Below are 10,549 nucleotides of genomic sequence, written 5' to 3' on the forward strand. Positions count from 1 at the left end.
GTTCAATGGGATGTGCTCCCAGGTAAGCGGGTAGGGTTGGCATCCTGAAAGTAAACCAAGTCGCCATTTGATACTTGACACTTCCAGCCGATCGTTCAGGTCGTACTAAATTTAAGGCGATATGGGCACAGCAAACTTATGGATTATTCTTCCCAAATAAATAAATAAATAAATAAAGGCATCAATAAACAATTGTTTATTCACAAGTAAGCCCCATAGCGTTCCATGAGGCTTACTCCCTGGTGTTTAGGATTCCTAAGGCGTGCTCAGGATTTCGCCTTTTCCATAGAAGGAAGCTCCCTTGAGATGGGGGGGGGGGTCTTCCCGCGAAGTCAACGGCTATTGGACATTCCCTGCCGTTTTCAAAGGTTTCTCTTCCAAGAGACTACGCTCTCGCGCGCGAGGTGGTTGCCAAGAGGGCATTCGTGCGATGACGGTGCGAGTAAGGGGAAGGAGTCAGAACCTAGCAGCTCCGAGGTGGACCGTCCTGGTTCCGTTCCAGCAAAGGCAGAAGACGCCACTGCAGAGCCGCAGGAGGGGAATCAGCCGTGGTAACCGCGGGATGGCAGCTCGCTGCATTCCCAGGGTCCTCAGAGGGACGCCCTACGTTTCTGCAAAGGGGATATTTGAGGAGGGGTGTTTGCCTCTCCGGAGGAAGGAAGAGAAGGGGATTCAGTTGCTCCCTCAGGATCCAAGAAGGCTGATTTACAAGACTGTGATCGACCGACCTTTTCTTATTTAGCCTTTACCACATCCATCCATCCTGTTGGCTATGCACAGAAGACAATGCCAAAAGGAAATTTTCTCTTTTTCATGTGTGTAAGAACGAGGAAAGGAAAGCTCTCTCTCCCTACACGTAACCAAAGGCCCCCTTCCAGCCACCAGCCCCACCCCACCCCACCCCCGTCGCTTGAGCGGAGGATACAGGGAAACAATGAGGTGGCGGAGGCAGAGGCGCAGGGCTGGGGCAGAAGCGAAGCGGGAGCGAGCGAGCCGCAGCCACAGCAGCAGCAGCAGCAGCAGCAAATCGCTGGTGTGGTTGCTACTAGCAACACAGCGGCCCGGAGCACCTAAGCGGGGAGGTGGAGAGAGAGACGGGGGGGGGGGAGGCGAGGAGGGCTCTGGGCCAGCCGGGCTCTGCTCCCAGAAGCCCCTCGCCCGGTCCAGGGGGGTCTCCAGCCCCGGGGCAGCGCCGCCGCCTCCCCCAGGAAGGCTGCGGCTGGACAGTCGCTGCTGCTGGAGCCAGGATGCACTTTCTCGCCGCTCCGCCGGGTAGACAATGAAGAGCAAGATGGCAGATAGGAGGGGGTGTCTCTTCCTGTGCCCCCCATCTTCCTCACTGGCAGGGCGGAAAGGGATCGTGTCCTCTTGGCACAAGAAGACCACACCTTAGCGGGGTCCTTTTCGCGTGGGGAAAGGTCGAGGCTGGCACAAGCCCTGCTCCTATTGAGGGTTCCTTCAAAGGAAGGTCGTTCTGCTGGGCTCCAGCGGGTAAGGAAGGGTGCCTGGGATTTTGGCCCAAAAGTATGTGCGTTGAGTTAATGTCCTCGCTGCTGCTGGATCAGATTTCTCTAGACCAGTATCTTCTTCCCAGCAGAGGCCAGCCGTATTCTTCCAAGACTCTGGCCAAGCAAAGAGTGAGGACCACAACCTCTCTTAGTTGTTTGTCCCTGTTATCAGCCGCTGCTTAAGAGGTATAGTGCCTCTGCCTTTGGAGGTTCTATTCAACTATCATAGCCAAATGCCAACTATCATTGCTAGGCCTATCTTCACCATCAGCCATGCTGGCTGAGACTGAGGGGCGTTGGAGTAGGACAAGGTCTGGAGAGACAAGGGCTAACCTCTTTCAGCAAGACAAAAACATTTTTCGCACACTCTCCCCTTCCCACATAAGCGCGCCTTGAGGAGGGGCCTTGATCCGGGTCAGTTAACCCCTGATTTTAGTGGTTTGTGAATTGTAACCAGAGCTACACCTTACTAAGCGCCCAGAACTCATATCCTGGGTTTCCCATTCTAAATACACTTACTAGGGAGTGAGCTTCATGGATTGTAGTGACTGAGACTTCTAAGGAAACATCCCTCGGATTGCAGTGTTAGAAGCCGGGTGTCCTCCCTGTCCCGGGTGTCATTTCATATTCCTGCATGTAGGGATGAGCATAAGAACATAAGAACCTTACAGGGCTATTATAAAGATCGTTGAACTGTAACAATACGTTGAAATATAATTGAAACCCCTAAACACACTGTTTCGAATACGAAGTACAAACCATTACAGTAAAGCCCCAAATCCTCCATCCACTGATTGACTGGAGGTTTTGAAAGGTGAAATCGTTGAGGGGAGGTGGACAATTTATTTAATTTGTTCATGAATTTTATTTTAGTTAGTTCGTGAATTTTATTTCAGTTAGATAGCCTCTCGGGGTAAGCCTCCCTCACAAGGCGGCTTACAATAAGAGAAGCAAAACCATCAAGATAATGTATATATCTCCAGAGTCGGTTTTTTATTATTTCAGGACATATTGGCGAAGTTCCCTCGCTCATAAGGGAGCCCTTGAGTGCCTCGGGTGAGGCCTTAGCCCAGGCTCTGTCGGCCCCCGTACCCACACCTCCCTCTTTACTGCTTACCATGGGCGTAGCCAAGGGTGGGGGCAGAGAGGGGCAGCTGCCCCCTAAATCGATAAAAATCAATAAAAAGTGCATAGCTAACTGAGGTTCTGCCCCCCCCCCCAACAAAAATCCTGGCTACGCCCATGCTGCTTACCAGCCTTTCTAACAAATGGGGCTGAAAAGGAGGCGTGTGTATGTTATCTTTCTGGTTCTAAGCTGATTTGGATGTTTGTTAGAAAGGCATCGGAGCTGAAAATAAAGCAAGTCACAGAGCCCTTTTATACACGTCTTCTCAATGTAACTCTTATTTAATCTCACAGGTATTAAAAAGCGAATACAGGATTGCACCCTAAATAAAGGAAGACCCTTGGTAGACCTCAGGAGGAGAGAAACCAAGGCGAGACGCAGAGCCCGTTACTCTGCCGATTTACTCGGAAGTAATGCCAGTTGAGCCCAGTGGGACTTAGTCCCTAGGCCTAGGAAGTTTGCACAGAGTTGCAGAAGTGTAGCATTTTGGAAGGCTCGCCCGGATCCACGTTCCCACCTCGCCGGTCTGGGAGGCTCGCGCAGCCCCTAAGGAGGCCGAGGGGCCGCTGTGTTGCTCCCTCCTCCGTCCGACGCGGATCCTGCTTGCCATTTACAGCGAGGCCCAACAGAGAAGTGGTGAAAGTTCAAAATGTCAGCGCTGAAGGAAATGTCACTGATGGCTCCTCTACGCAAAAGGTCAAAACCTGAGGAGAAAAGAGCATTTCTCTCCATCCTGGGACTGCTAGCCGTTCCCCTTCAACAACGCCGAGCTCTTCGAAAGCTACAAACAAGGTTCTGGTTATGAATGCTGTTTCTATCCACCCTTACCTTTCGGAGTATTGCCATGCCTTCATTTTGTTTAATCTTAACAACAACCATGTGAGGTTGTTTAGGCTGAGAGAGGGGATTCGCTCGAGGTCTTTAGCCCAATATTCCGTCCACGACACCCCACCGGATTTTGGTATAGCCACCACGCACAATGGGTGCCCTACTGAAATCGAATGGGGCTGAGCTCCAATGGGTGAATTTAGCGCCAGCGTGGGAACCCCGGCTCTGTATAGTTTTAATATACTGTTTATCCTACTAGGGTGGCCAAAGGCAGGGCTCTTACACCTTTAATTATGTTGCCACCTAAGCTCCGCCTTCTGAAATGTGCAACTATGAAAGGCGGAAGGACAGTCTTTTCCATCTGAGCGCCCTCGGCTTCCCGTCAGCAGATTTAAGGCTTGCCACCCGCCCAACCTCTCCAGTAGTACCATCAACGGATCGAAATACAATAGGAAAAGTGATCCGCGTTGTTTCTTGACATCTTCAAGCCGGGAAAAGATTATCGCCTTGACTTCCCGCGCTTCCCGAACTATCCAGAAGAGGATGGGGGAAGGATCCTCTTCTTCAAAAGGTCCGGGGGCTGTAGCCCTGACAGGGTTCCGGGGCTAAGCAGTGCCCCCACTCAAGGATCCACTCTAGCCTAATGGTGAGACTCTAATTCGTTAGAGTGTTGGACTAGGACCTGGGAGACGAGGGTTTGCCTATCTGCTCAGCCATGAAGCACACTTGGGTCAGTCACCATCTCTTAGCCTAACCTCCCTCACAGGGATGTTGTGAGGATGAAATGGGAAGGAGCAGAAGAACCATGTGCACCACCTCGAGCTCCTTGGAAGAAAAAAGGTGGTATATAAATGTAAAAATAAATAATAATAAACATGGACTGCAAGGAGATCAAACCTATCCATTCTTAAGGAAATCAGCCCTGAGTGCTCACTAGAAGGACAGATCCTGAAGCTGAGGCTCCAATACTTTGGCCACCTCATGAGAAGAGAAGACTCCCTGGAAAAGACCCTGATGTTGGGAAAGATGGAGGGCACAAGGAGAAGGGGACGACAGAGGACGAGATGGTTGGACTGTGTTCTCAAAGCTACCAGCATGAGTTTGACCAAACTGCGAGAGGCAGTGGAAGACAGAAGTGCCTGGCGTGCTCTGGCATGCTCTGGTCCATGGGGTCACGAAGAGTCGGACAAGACTAAACGACTAAACAAGAACAACAACAACAATAATAATAAATTCTTAACTTTGCAGGTCATTTTGCTTCAACTGGGTCGCACCAAAGAGCTCAGGAACCCACCTTGGGCTGGAGCGCGTTCTCGCGCGGCGCGGCGCCGGAGCAGTTAATGGGTTCCCAGCGGACGCTTCACAAAGCAACGGACCTGCCTTGTCCCTCGCGAAGGAGATGCGCATCTGAGCAGCTCCAAACGCCGAAAGAACACAGAGCTTTACCTTCCCATCTGGGAGCGGGGAGAATTTCCTGGCAGACGAAGCAGGGAACTTCCTGGGCTTTCACTGATTTTTGAAGCGCTTCTCGAGAACCTGAAGTCAGGAAGGCTGAAGCAAGCCAGGAGATCTAGATCTGATGTTTTGACCCCGCGCAAATTTGTTCTCGAAGGACAGGTTTCCCTCCTCTTCCACGGTGAGGGCGACCTTTCTTGCCTTCTCCTCTCGGATCCTAAACTTAAGTCGGAAGAGAATCCGGCTGGAGGTAGGAGGGAAAATGCTAGCACAATATGGCTAGGTTTCAGATAATAATGAAATTATTAATTAATAGTAATAATACCTAAATATGTGTGCCTGGTGCCCTGTGTGCCTGACGGACCAAGGTGGTTTTGGAACAAGGGTTGCTGTCAATAGTTTTTCTTCAGGTGGAGGGCAATTTGCTTGGAACTGGGTGGAAATAGTAGGAATGCCGTAATTTTCGCGCAATATATTGAGCTGAGTCTTGGCAGATCAGAGAGGTGAGGCGTTTGTGGGCCTCCAGGCGCTGATGGACACCATCTCCCATCAGCCCCGGCCAGCATGGCCAATGGTCAGCTCTGATGAGACTTGTAGTCCAGCAAAATCCGGAGGGCCACGCGTTCCTCCTCCTCGGCCCTGCAGTCCGAGAGGGAAAAGGAAAGGTTGCTATGACTGAAGGGACTATACTCCACTGGAAGGTAATGTGTCAGCGGCAGACGCCTCAGCTCACCTCGTAATTCCGCCGCGAAAAGGGAGATGATCCCGGCAGCCTAAGCTGGGTGGCAAAGCTGTGCTAGCCGGAAGCGGCCGCCGTTCTTTGGAAGGGGCGAGAGGATAATAGCTAAAAGGCAGATCTGTCCATAGAAGGAAGGGGATGGAGAGAAAGAGAATTGCTAGTCTTCCAAATACAGCTTATTTGTCCACGGTCGTAGCTTTTGCCTGTGAGAGCAATTGCTAAGTAGGGTTTGTGGTCGAAGCCATCCTTGCAGCAGAGACTCCCGTTTCCTTGAAGCTGTGCTGATTTTAGGGGCAAGTTCGCTTCGTGGGGCGCAAGTACTTTAGCAGGACAGGGCAACTCCCAAGGAGCCGCGCACAGGATCGCTCCCTGGCCCTCTTTCCTAAGTGAGGCTTACACTGCAATGCTAGAGACAGTTACTCAGAAGTAAATTCCATTGGACACAGAGGCCTTGCTCCTTAGTAAATTTATTTGGAATGGTAGAAATTATTATTATTATTATTATTATTATTATTATTATTATTATTAATTTGGCAGGCCCTAGTCTATACTTCGAATTCAAACCCGGACTGGGTTTAACTTTACCGCCTGCTCTTTACACGTGAGAATTCTGACTTGGCCACATCTCCTCTTGTCTTGTATCAGCTGTAAAACCTCGAATCTCCACTGGAAGGGTTGCTGTTGCTTTAAAGTTTAACCTCATTTCTCAATCCGGGTTGGTTTGAGAAGCGGAGTTGGCTTCAGGGTGGGGGGAAGCCTGGCGGGATGACACAGCTACCAGAATCCACCCACTGTCCGCCCTCTCTAATATCTCCCCGGGCCACCTCTCAGGCCTCCCCCCACCCCACCCGGGTCTGCTTCCCGCCAGGCAGCAGCGCGTCGATCCAGTTTCGAAATTTGGCGGCGGGAGGGCGCCCAATGGGGGCGGGGAGCTGGGCTGCGGCGGAGTGCGCAGGCGCAAGATGGCTCCTGCTTCTCGGAGGCGCTTCGGTGCGGAGCTAGAGCGGCTGAGCTGCCTTCTCCGACCTGAGAGAGGGAGGCGGGGAAGGGGAGCGAGAGGCCGCGGGCATTTCTGTCTCGAGCTCCCTTCTTCGCACGCCTGGAAAAGCGAAAAGAGGAGCCAAGGACCTGGGGAGCCCAGGCATGGGCGCAGCCAAGGGGGGGCAGAGAGGGGCAGCTCAATAAATCAATAAAAATACATAAAAATACATAGCAAACTGAGGTTCTGCCTGCCTCCCCCAAAGATCCTGGCTACGCCCAGGAGCCCCGGGGAGCCTCTCCAAAGCGTGGCTCTTTTGCAAAGCGAACTGGGGAGCAGCAGCAACACGAAGGGGATCCCTGGAGAGAATCCGTTTCTTTCCCATTCGGTGGAAGCGCCTCTTGTGCCTCCTCCTCCAGCTGCTGCTGCTGCTGCCTCATCCAGCGGGGAAAGAAAGGGCGACTAGGCTTGCAATCCTATGCACACTTGGATGGAGCGCACTCTCCGAAGCCCAGCGCTATGGTTCAGTTGCAGCGCAAGCCTAACCATGCCTACTCAGAAGTAAACGCTGCTTAATTGAATGGGGTTTACTCCCTGGTGAGTGGAGCAAACAGCCTTCTTGTCTTTTTATTCCGTTCGTTCCTGATTCCTTCCCGCTCCTTTGATGTCTCCTTCCTTTCTTTGGTCATCTTCGCCTTTTCTTCTCTCTCAAAAAATAATAATAAATAGAGCCCGGTTCCGTTCTCCTCTCTTGGGCTTGTTTGCAGCGCAGGCGGTTGTGCCCCCCTTTGCGCTCCCTCCCAGCCTTTTGCTGTAGGATAGCGGCTGAGTGTTGGCACCGCAAGGTCCAGCGGGGTCGGAGGATGCGACTGGGACGCCCAGAAGCGTCCCGAGATGAGGAGGGAGGACGCACAGTTCTTGCTTGCACACGGCTTGAAGCCGCCTCCTGCTCCGTTTCAGACGGCAATCCGCGCGGGGAACTGAAGAGAGACAGGGAGAAGGTAATAATAAAATAAACAGCTCGGAAGTAACTCCTGTCGAATTCAAGTAGGGCTAAACTCCCAGGTAAGCAGCCTGAAGGCATCCAGTGTAGGAGTGAGTTTGCGTTGCGAAGTGACAGCGCAAACGAGAGAGATCAACAGTCTTCTCGGAGCAGACGCTTGAAGCTCACACCTAAGGAGTGAAACCGTCCCAAGGTTGGCAGAAGAAGCAGCTAAGTGGCCGAGCTGCGCCTCGCTCAGCTTGCCCTAGATGCTGGCATCAGACCCAGACAGCCGAATTCCTGCCCGGGTTCGGCTGGTGGCTGAACTCGGAACTGCAAGCGAAGTGAGCTCTTTCTTCCATTCTTCGGTGCGGAAAGCGAGTTCAGAGGTGGTGGTTGGAATTTGGGGAAGGAACGCAAATAACGCACGAAGGAGAGAACTCGCGTACGTGGATCAACAAGATTCAAGGATCCCAGTGGCGAGCTATATAAAGAATCGCAGATACAGGATCTCTTGCACAGATCCACCTTCTAAAGTGAATTGTAAATCCTCGCCGGAGAGAATCTCCTGCGTGTAAACGGAGTGGGTGAGGTGGGGGTGGGGGAACATCTGGAGAAGTCGGACTGGGCAGCCGCACGGATCCCCGAAAGAAAAAAACGAAGCAGAAGCATCCGCGAGGGAAGGGGGAATGTTGCGCGCATTCTCGGGCCGTTAGTTCTCCCGCCGGTCCGACGATTAATAAGCAGCTCTCTCCTCGCTTTTCCGGATCTATCGGAAAAGCTCCGCGTTACTGTCCAAGTGGGACACCAGCTAAAAGCCTGGCCGGTGCGTTGGCGCGACGGCTGAGTCCCAATCCGAAGGGTGGTGGTGCTAATATAGCCTTGTAACTTTGCAGCCCAATATCGGAGGAAGCAAACTCTCTTTCGCAAGGGGAACCTATTTGTATTTCGTAGGACAGAGTCTATAAAGCGCGTTTAATGTGCGGTCTTCATAGTTCTTGCAACAACCACGCCGATCTTCAAAAGACCAGATCTTTGCTGCGCCTGTTTTACGGAGAAAAATAAGACGTCGCCAGAACAGTCAAGGTTGAAGCTTAAGGTTCCAAAAAGAGGGCAGAGACTCCAGGCCTGCAAGTCCTACGTTCTGAGCAGTATGGCCTGCGGCCCCCACTGAACTCGGAGGTGTGGGGCTTTACTCGTTAGTGAAGTGAAATACACTCTGCACATGTTCAGAAACACTTAGATAAGACACACGGTTCGGGATTGGCTTCCTTTCCCTCTCTGAATATTGTGCAGTACTGATGCCTTCCAAGCTAACGTGCGTTACTGTGCTTCAGTTCGTAGGTTTACTCAGAGTAAAACCAGCCCTCCGTTTTGGGAAAGCCAGCAATGAACTGCGCAGCCGATGTTCGCTTTTAGAGCTCCCTCGGCTTGGAAACGTTTTGTAGAGCAAGTCAGTGAGCGGACGCAGCGGGAATTCCCTTTGCTTCTTGGATTCCCTTTTAAACTACAGTATTATTACTCACAACAGTTTAACACAGCATTGAAGTTTGTATTCAGATAAACAGGTTTACAGGGCCACCAGATGCATGTCTGCTCAGAAGTAAGTCCCACTGAGTTCAATGGGGTTTACTCTGAGGTAAGTGAGGATAGGACTGCAGTCTTGCACAAGGGTAAAGTTATACTGCGCCTCACCAGGTATAAATAAACAAGTCCCCCCCTCGCCCTTCACCTGCGTGTTGGGGCGTCCTGAGAAAACCTTGGGAAATCCAAGATGAATAATAGACTTTGATGGAAAGTAACGCGATCCTAACCGCTACTAATAAAATTAATCCCATCCTGTTTGTGTTTGTATTATTATTGATTATTATTATTATTTATTATTATACCGCCCTTCATCCGAGGATCACAAGGCGGATTACAATATCAAAGGGAGTTCCGCGTGATCGCTCTTAGGATCCGGGAGGCAGCAGTAATCACCTGCTTTTACAGCCATCTCCAAAATTATTAAAAGGAAGAACAACTAAGAGGTTTGTGACGACTTCAAAGGCTAGCACATTTATTGTGCCACAATGAGCTTGTGTGGAACAGAATCCACGTCATCCACTTGCTTCTGATGAAACCGACGTTACTTCACGAAAGTTCACGAAAGTTATTATGTCATAATAAAACTCTGAAGTCTTCCTCTTAGACTCTTCGTCGGTGTTTCAGCAACCACCACGAACAGGCACCCATCTGGAAATCCTTTCAAAACCGTGTTCTTTTTCTTAAGGTGTACTCACGGTATAAAAGGAAGATAAAATGTTCACCATGACTCCAGTAACCCGGCGAGAGTGCAGGTTCAGGCAGTGACCCTCAAAGCACTGCGATGGAAGCACGCTTCATTGAAATGAATGGGACTCGCTCCCAGTTAAACGTGCTTGTCTGGTGGATGCAATCAACCCACATTTATCTTCGCAGAATTAGCAATACCAATACAGTATCAGTTCAGTTTCAAAATATAGCAGCGTTTGCCGTGATTGAACTGGAACCAAATTGCGCAAACTTGGTTTGATTTATCGGCAGTTCAGAACTTTGGGTTCAACATTGGCCTTTGTGATAATTATTCCATCTTCTTATACTTGGTTAAAGTCGTTTTTTTTACCTTTTTTCCTCCTTTGAAAAACAGTCAGTTGAGGATTTTTTCAGAACTAATCCAAAGCAGGAAAAAGACTTGTTATAACACAGCTGCTTTAATTCCTTTCACTGTTAGTGAGATGGAATTCTGTCAGAAGCGACTAGTACAGTCTATGGACTGTATGTGAGTTAATTCATGTGCATGAATCTAGATCCAACCTTCCTCTCTAAGATATTTTATTGTGAAACAATAAGGGAACAGGGATGTGTGTGTCTATGTGTTTTCCCTGGAAGCCCGATCTGATTCATGAGAGGG

Source organism: Podarcis pityusensis (assembly GCF_964106645.2).
Source record: "Podarcis pityusensis genome assembly, chromosome: 12".
Lineage (NCBI taxonomy): Eukaryota > Metazoa > Chordata > Lepidosauria > Squamata > Lacertidae > Podarcis > Podarcis pityusensis.